At 40.4% G+C, this 9,162-nt stretch overlaps 1 long non-coding RNA gene across 1 annotated transcript; it reads left to right on the plus strand.

Annotated features, from left to right (window-relative positions):
* Positions 1-322: 322 nt before the first annotated feature.
* LOC128077233 (uncharacterized) lies at positions 323-8,962 on the plus strand. Its single transcript, XR_008204892.1, has 4 exons — positions 323-427; positions 1,917-2,041; positions 2,674-2,796; positions 3,891-8,962. It is a non-coding gene; the product is annotated as an uncharacterized LOC128077233 (long non-coding RNA).
* Positions 8,963-9,162: the final 200 nt, after the last annotated feature.

Raw genomic sequence — 9,162 nt, forward strand, 5'->3', positions numbered from 1 at the left:
GTTGACAGAGCCTCAGGGAAAGCAACAGGTAAGGTGTAAGACCTACCTCTGGGGTATGATATTTTATCATGATTGACTGACACTTGGTAGAGCTCCAAGTACAACACACATTAGGGTCGCTCGCGATGCAAAACCTGTCCTTCTGAGGGCTGAGGCTGCTAAGTGAGCTGGCAGCCCCAGCCATGCCAGCCCCTCGGCTGTCTCATGTCATTATCAGGTTTGGGAATGGACTTTCTGCTCTTCATCCTTCCAGAAATTTCTCTTTTCAGGACATATTGTAACCACAGTACTCCTGCTTCTTCTTTCTAGGAGCCTTCAGTATCTCTGAGTCACAACAGCTATTCCTTGTTATCTGCAGTTGAAGAATACATAGAGCCATCACGTTTCAGCGCGAGTATATGGATTATGAAAATCAGTATAAGCACAGGTCCTGATTTTTTAAAAACACTGTGTAGGATCTTCTTCATTATAGTGATGGCTCAGTGGTTGAAGGCATGCTGCACACTAATTTCTCTCCATGCAGAGTGAGAAGATCAGCTAGCTGATGAAATAGTGGTCAACATCAATTTAGAGAGTTTATTAAGCATTCAGTTCTTTTTATTTTTCTAACTAAGGGCACTGGACAGAATAGCCATGAAATTAATGGAAAAAAATTCTTTTACTTACCTGTGTTTATTTCTGCCAAAGCTTTGGATTTTACTTGTAGCTGATGTCCCTGTTTAATTCCCAGATGGTCAAGGTGCAAAGACCAATTAATTGAACCTCCACCAACATAGGGAGAAATTCTGAATGTGAGGCTCTTTTGAAATATCTACTTTCACGAATTAAATGTAGATTTTTGTGTATAAGCCTTTACTATACCAACAAGACAAGAACCAGTAAATTGTGTTCAAAAAGGATATTAACACAATATTCCAAGGTTAACTGAACTCAAATTTCTCTAGATGAGGAATAGTTACTGTTAAGAAATTGTCAGGTCAAAGATATGTGGTGAAAGACTTAAAAATTTAGAAGACTGTAACAGCCAGATGTAAATTTTCCATTGTTGTAGAAAACAAAAAGGGAGCTCTACACCATTATTTGCTGTGTTGTAGAGGGTTGTACTGTTAGTTGATATTTAATCCAGAAGTGCATTCAGCTATATACTGGTAGCGACCACAGAGTTATAAGCCATCAGAACAGCAAAAGATAGGAGAGAAATAAACTATTGACTGCAATTGCCCCTTTGAAAAAGAACAGGAATGTTGAGAGGGGAGGGAAGGAGTTTCCTTGTCTCTGGTGATTTATTATTCTCTGGGAACAGGTAAACCAACCCTGGCTCATGAAGATACTTTAGAATAGGAAATGTTTTGCCTTTGAAATGCACGAGATTACATGTCATTTCAAATAGTGTTCATGGCGAAGATACCCCTGGGACCACCTTACAAGAGCTTGATTTCTTGCCTGCAAATTAGTCAGTTCAAAACACTTCTCCTCTCATCTCTGCCTTCAGCTCTTAATACCACACACAGTATTTGTAAAATGGAGGATAGGAATGAAAAGACCCTGAATACAAAAATACAATTAAAAAAAATAAAAATAGAAGACTATAAAGGCAAGAACACATCACATTTCAGAGGACAAGAAAAAGAATGAAATTTTGTTGCATTTTTGGAGGCATTTCAATAAACCCTCCTTTTTCATCTGCAGCAGGGTCTCGTTGAAACAGCGATGTTTTCCAAGTGGCAGACAGACAATAGCATCTAAATTATTTTTGAGAAAGCACTCATAGCAGAAGAGCACCCACTACTACTAAATCCATCTTAGAGGAGAAGGGTGGAGGATAAGGAAAGGTCAACAAATATATCACTTTCTTTGTGTAATGCTTAACTGACGTTTTCCAACTCCCTTAGCCAGCTTTTATTTTATTTTTCCAGGAATCCTGGTAAAATGCAGCAAAGGATTTAAGGTTATCATCTGTCTCTCCCTAACTTCTGACATCTCTTTATAACAAGAAAGAGTCACAGCCAACTGTAACAGGAGGGCAACACAATGAATCCCGGTGAGACGGGGAAGGGGGGAGGTTCAACTTTGCTGCCCCTTTGCCCCTGTTCCTTCCTTGCACAACAGAAGTGCCATCTGTTCCAAGTCCTAACATGCATGCATCTTATTCCCATTCAGTAATAACTAACACAGGAAAAAGATTATCAAGTGATCTAAAGCACTAACAGCATGAGCAAGTCTTGCCCATCCAGCATGTTTTGTTTGCACGTCCAAGATCTGCCGATAAAATGGATATGAGCAAGTGCCTTAATTGCCTGGAATTATTCTGCTCCCTGGTAGAGAGGCGTGTGGTCAAGGTGTGGAACATGGAAGGATATTTAGGTGCTGGGGTCAGAAAGAGAAAATCTAACGAGAGGAAGGATGTTTAGATATTCCAAACTGAATTCAGTAAACCAGTCTCTATTACTCAGTGTTGTAATATATCATCAAAATAATGCAAAATCGAGTGTGCTGTGTTAGGCTAGACCGCCAGTATTAAAGTATGCATCTTATGCTTCATAGTCAAATTTACTGTATTCTCTAACTTAAAGCGCAACATCAACCTCCTCCTCCAACACCTTCTAGTCCTGCAAAGTCAGTTGGAGATCCAAAGAAACAATGAAAACTTCTTTTCTTCCTAACTCCCTGCAGGTGCTGAAGAAGCTGTGGATCCCTCAGTTATGCTCAGTTATGCCTGGTTTATCACTAATGAAGGTAATGGGTGGAGTAGCAGACATCGGTGAAGCAGCTACAAGGCAATGTTGGCAAAGCAAGGTAACGATTAACCACTATGTTCAGAGTCTCAGCTCTTTCACCATTTCAGTGGTATTTTCTCTTGATTTCGATACTCCATCATTTTATGTTTCTCATTTCTTCATCTTCTTATCTTTTTCTCCTTTCCTGGTGCTGCCTACCCACCATGTTCCTTAAAGTGTTTTCATCACCAGAACTTGTCCATTTTGTCAGATCCCAGCTTGCTCTCCAAGGGCTAGGGGAGGACCTCAGGCATGGGAGAAGTATAGACTGTTACAGTGTAAACAAACTCAGAAAAATTGCTTAAGAGGACAGAGTCAAGAAAGTGGCTAGCAAGTAGCTTGTGTTTCAGACTAGATTTTTTTGTGCAAGTCATGCATTTCTCAAGATGTATCTGAAGTCTGGAGCTGATCTGTCTGGCAAACCTACTGATGTCTACACTGTCAAAATACATGAGACAACATTTCATTTCTCCAAATTTCCCTTCAGTTCTTTGCCTTATTTTCTTTCTTTTCCTCCTACGCTGGGATGACATTTTTGAAGCATACTTTGAAGTAGATAATTTGATCAAATAATCCAAGGGAACTCCGCATAGACATCCATGATTTAACATAGATCTATTCTAAAGAATGGCACGTCTGACAATGGAAATGGGTTTAACCCCAGTTAATTTCTACATAAAAAATTAATTAAAAATTAATGTGTTTTTCCCAAGTTGGAAACGGCTGCCAGATACGCTAAATAAGACCAAGATGCAATCAGGTGTGGCGCTGAGTATGCTGAGCATCCCGGTCTGAGCAGGAGCAGAAGGGCTCAGCACCTTCCTGAGGCAGCCCTCATGCATGTCCTCCAGTGCACTCTTGTAGGTGACTTGCAGGCAACCACAAGGAGAGTGGGCAGGCATTCACCGGTCAGCTGATTTATGGCTTGGTATAGCTGATATTTTGTGCTCTGAAAACAAAAAAGGGCAGCAGTTTAATCTGAATTTTTGTCCTCCTTTTCTATTCTCCATTTGGGTTTTCACTTTCCAGCTCACAGCACATGTACTGGAAGCCAAGGCAGATTTTTTCATTGGCTTAATATTTTTCTCCTTGTCCTGACTCACATCCCTGCAGGCTTTGAGCTCCCCTGCTCTGTACCCATTTGTCACTCCTTTCAAAAAGAAGATGGAAACTCTTGGTATGGATGCAAAACTCAGAAGAGGTCTGTGCCAAATAAGAGCAAGAACACAGCTGCACAAGACTCAGCACACTTCTCATAGACAAAATGCAATGAAGGAAAAGAAGGCACTTTAAGCTAAATCAGAGATCATTATAGAATACTTTTCCCATTCAGCTTGCTCTAGAAGAAATATGTACATGCAGCAGCAGCACTTGGGGTATGAAGAGCTTCTTTGAAAGCAGAAGCAGTTGCCAGTATTTGAGGTGTGGATGGTGAGTGAGAAAATCAGCTGTTCCTGCAGAGGTGCCCCCAGCAACAGCAGCTTCTGAGAAATCCTGCTTTTGTGTCCTCAATGAGAACACAGCCTGGAATGACTGAGAGCAAGCTCTGTTTGCAGGAAGCATTTCGGACCAACATCCATTGCCTGAGGAGGTTTCCAGAGGCCAAGCAGAGGCAATCAGCTGTGTAAACATTTCAAGGCACAGAAGGAGCCATAAACACAGAGCAGCAAATGGAGTTTGTGCAGATCCTTGCTGTACTGGTCTGTGAAGGCATGCTGTTATCTTTCAAACAGTGGTGCACGGGGCGTTAGGCAGTGGTTGGGTCCTTCACTCTTGGTGTCTTACTGTGCTTGTTTTACCTTCCAACTCTTCATCTTAACACCTCCAGTCTATTTCAGATACTATACCCAAAGTCTTCCTGTTGGCAAAGGGGAACATACTGCATATATGGACCTATTAATTTATTGTTAGTCTAAGGTTTTCAACAGTCTGATAGTAAAAATTACCAAATCCATACAGGAAGATGTTATAAAATAGAATTGAAATTGTTAGACAAAATTTCCCTGTTCTCTTGCGTTGTGCTTACTCCTCCAGTGTGCCTTTGGGTCTTAAGATTGACATCTTAGTATTTCTCAAAAGGAATGGGGGAGTATGGTGAGTCATCGCCAGGACAAGCATGATATTCAGGGGTGGGGGGATGGCTTTTTTTCCTCAGTCTGGTGTATTCTTGAATTTTATTTGATATGATTTCTTAACACTAGAAGCTCACTGTGATTGAAAGACTGTGATCTGCTTCCTCTGTGTTTGCATTTCCATGACTTATTGTAGAGCCATAGGCAATTTAATTCACAAGGAAAAGCCACTTGTTTTTACTATAAACTAAAGTTAAATTGAAACAAATCGAGTTGCATGTACCAGACAGCTACATGCAGCCAAAAGAATTTAAAATCTACTTAGGCCAAGACAGAATTGCCAAGGCCCTGTACCATCACATCAACATAAAACACGTTTGGCCCTGCTTACCCACCAGGTGCTCAATCACTAGTTCAAGCCCTGACTTAGCATTTCTGCTATAGAGAATCATAGAATCATAGAATGGTCTGGGTTGAAAAGGACCATAATGATCATCCTAGTTTCAACCTCCCTGCTGTGTGCAAGGTCGCCAACCACCAGACCATGCTGCCCAGAGCTACGTACAGCTTGACCTTGAATGCCTTCAGGGACAGGGAGAGACCATAGTGTAATCTGTGAGGGTATAGGATAATTAAAATCATACACTTCAATCTAACATAGAAACTTTACACACACGCACAGAGGAATGTTTGTGAGGTAGTCCACAATTTCTGGAATTGGGAATGCACACAAATGCAGCTAGATCCCACATATATGATTATAGACTGCTTAGAAGCAGAAGGAGAAGTGCCATGATCATATATAGTTAACTTTCAAGCTAAGCAGTCATGTGAAGACTGGAAACTAATATCTTCACATATATATTGCATATTTCAACATTTTTTTCCAGCATTCTTCTGAAAGTCTCACTGGAATATTCCATTTTCTGTGATAGTCTGTGTTCACAGATGCACAGTTTTATTACAAGAAACACTCATTTTATATATCTCCAAAATTATGTGATCACCTTCTTGGTACAAAAGGAACTGTTCCAGCAACTTGGTACACGATTACATAGCTTACATATCTGTAGTGTTTGCAGCATGTGCTAAGTTCAGGATGTTTCAAAAGATTTCCAATACAGTAGTACACAAGTTTATTTAAGAACTCTGATTTTTCCATCACAAAAAATGTTTGTACCTTGTTGAACCGTCTTTGCTTTTATGTTCTTTAAACACGTGCCCTTGTGCACCTCTGAGAAAAATTTGGCTCTAATTTCTCTATAGCTTCCCATGATGTATTTTTAGGCAGCAATAAATCCCTGCCATCCCCTCAGCCTTTTCAGGGCTGAGGAATCGCAGCTCCCTCGGCCTCTCCTGGCACGCTGCCTAGCGCCTGGCCTGCTCTGCTCTAGCGCCGTATGGCAGTGTCTGCCTTGTACTGTAGGAGATACCATAATTAAATTCGTAATTTTCATTTATGGCTTCTACTTTCGTTCACATGCTTCTTGACAGTGGAATGCTTTTAACTTGTTCTGCAGCTGTACCCTCTTCTCAAGCGTTATGCTGTGCCAGTTCAGTTGGACGTGCTCCTGTTTCAGCTTTAAGTTTCCCTTCTGCAAACTCCAGATTTCTGCTAGCACTGCCTTTTCTACATTTTCTTCTCTTGCTGTTAACCAGCACATTATAGGCTAGGCAAGAGAAGAATTTAGACTTTGTTTTCTTTTAATTTTAGAAAAGGTTGCTTTGCTGCCTGAATAGTTTTGCAAGAAGCTGGATCCAAGGATATGCTCATCACTGGATTTAGACCAGACAAGTTTAGAAAGAAGAACATTTCCAAAGACGATTTAAGATAAGAAGAGCAGCAGAGCTCATCTGAGTTTGCACATGTCTGGCAGCATTTGGCTCTGCAGAGTGCGGACACAGAGGGTGTCTGAGTTTCCCCTGCAGTCAGTGAGAACAGGGGATAGTCATATTTGGCAGAAAGTATTCTCCCTTTTGCAGGATTTGACTCTTGAAGAACCCCACACTATAATGAAAAACTCTTCCTCACATCTCCCCAGTTCCAATTCAGGAGCTTAAAATGATTGCATTACCATTAGAATCATTACAAAGAAATCAGTCTAAAAATCACTCTAGCAAAGGCAGTGGAGCTGCAACTGCAGGTGTCATGGAATTTAGTGTGAAAGATGGTGTTTCCAAATTTGTTTCTGAAATATTTGAAAAGACTGTGTAAAGAGGGGAAACAAGCAAACTAGCAGGCAGTGTTTTTTCCCTCTGTGGTTTTTGTGGACTAAGAATAGAGAGAACACGTAGCAAGCATCTTGCTATTAAATTTGCCCATGACAAATAGTGCAGCTGCACATAGTGTGCAAGAACATCTGTAGACTCATGACACATGCAAAATTCCCCACACTAAGAACGTGACATTATGCTGAAAACAATTCAGTTGTAAAAGCAATATAAATCCATTTTACGTAGACTTTCTCCACCTTTCCTCCCCTTCTCTTTTGAATTGTGTTAACTGAAGAATTCTGTCTCTCCTACATGACATTAGTAAAAATCACAATGTAAAAGTGAGTAAACATTTCAGAATTGTCCCTTTTTTCATTAGCGGCTGGAAGGCAGGTATGCCTTTCCTGGAGGAAAAGAAAGTTTAAGAAAGAATAACCAGCAGCAGAAATGCATTAGACACAAAATCCTACTCCAAGTGGATCTTGTCAGGGTTTGGCAGCTGCAATTTAACTCTTCAGAAATCAAGAGGTGATTTCCTGTGTCTCTTGTGCAGTCGTTCAGTCCTAAGTGAGCAGTGGGATTGCTACCAGCCTTTACTTCGCTGATATAGATGCTTGCACAAAATGCAGCAATAGGGAACAATATGTCTAAAATGTGTAGGTTTCTAAGATAAAGGGAAATTCCCTAGCTGGGATTTATTTGAGTTCCCATAGTTTCTCTGACAAAATAATGCAGTTATTGTGGAATTCTCTAGAAGTTCATCTAAGCTCCACACTGCCATAATGAATCATAGAATGGCTTAGTTGGAAGGGACCTTAGAGATCATCTAGTTCCAAACCCCTCCTTCTCTAATACTTTCTTTGCAATCTTTAGACTTACTAAAGTAAAAAAATCTTAAAATGGCAACACAAACACTAATTTTTGTTGCGAGTCTGAGGTTATTTAAAGGCTTTGTGATGGTAATGTCATGAGAAGGCAGACCTAGGCATGCTATTAATATGTGGATCATAATTAACTTGTTTCTTTGGAAACATCTCACTTACTCACTCTGACATTCAGTCAGAACAGTTCATAGTAACTACCTGAACCTCCAAGAACATTTCCCTATTCTTTATATAGGGTGCAGAATGAGACTGAAGCTGGAGGTGTCATCCAGCTGGGTCCTAATTTTCAGCTCTCTGCCCATTAAATTCCTGCAACCTAACTGCAAAACCATAAGAGCAATGTAATGATGTTATTGATAGCATACATTTTGAGCATACTGACTTTCTGCATTCTTTCGTTAAGTCCTTAGAATTCAGTTTCCTTTCCTAAGTGAAGAAAGCCTTGTTTTTCAATTTCGGAGAGATATAGAGCACAAATGAGAATGTTTTTAAAGCACTCTGAAAATGGAAAAAGTGTGCAAGTACCACTGATGTCACCTGACAACATTTGTTTACTGTTAGGGGTATATTAATATCTTAGTTTAATTAGATTTGATTCCTTATTCAATAACACAATGATTTCTAAAATTCGCTTCCTGGTTTGATGTTCAGCGACTGTTTACACAAGATACGTGATGATGTACATCACCATAGCAGGAAGGAACATCCTGAGAAGCAGGAGTTGGGAAATGCCCCTTTTTTAACCTGTCTTATGTCCCCACCTCTCATGCAGAGAAGTACACGTTCAGTGGTGAGTTGTGGCTGCAGTCAGTTGTGGCCTCTCCATGCTGGCAATGACTGCCTGTTGTCCACACTGTGCGCTTGAACGTCACTGCTGTAATCCTTCTTTTGTCACTGCCTGTGCATTAGTTGCTCTCTGAGGTACACAGCACAGCAGTTGCAGGCAGCTCAATATAGTAATGGGCTCTGGCGAATAATGAAAGTAGCAATAAGGTTTTTAAAAAATTAGCACTGTCAGGAGTGCTTAAGGAGTGTAAGGAGTGTGGGAAAACGTAGCAAAGCTATTCTTACATGGTACGCAAAGCAGAGCACTTTAGTTCCACTTTTGCTCTTTTACTCTAAATAAATTGAAGGGTTTTATGATGATTTTAAAGGCCTCATTTTGTTTTTCTCAAGGCGGAATAACTGTGACTCTTAATGAGTAGACACTCTGTT

The sequence above is a fragment of the Tympanuchus pallidicinctus genome, unplaced genomic scaffold (genome assembly GCF_026119805.1).
Source record: "Tympanuchus pallidicinctus isolate F22 unplaced genomic scaffold, pur_lepc_1.0 scaffold15, whole genome shotgun sequence".
In the NCBI taxonomy this organism is placed as follows: domain Eukaryota; kingdom Metazoa; phylum Chordata; class Aves; order Galliformes; family Phasianidae; genus Tympanuchus; species Tympanuchus pallidicinctus.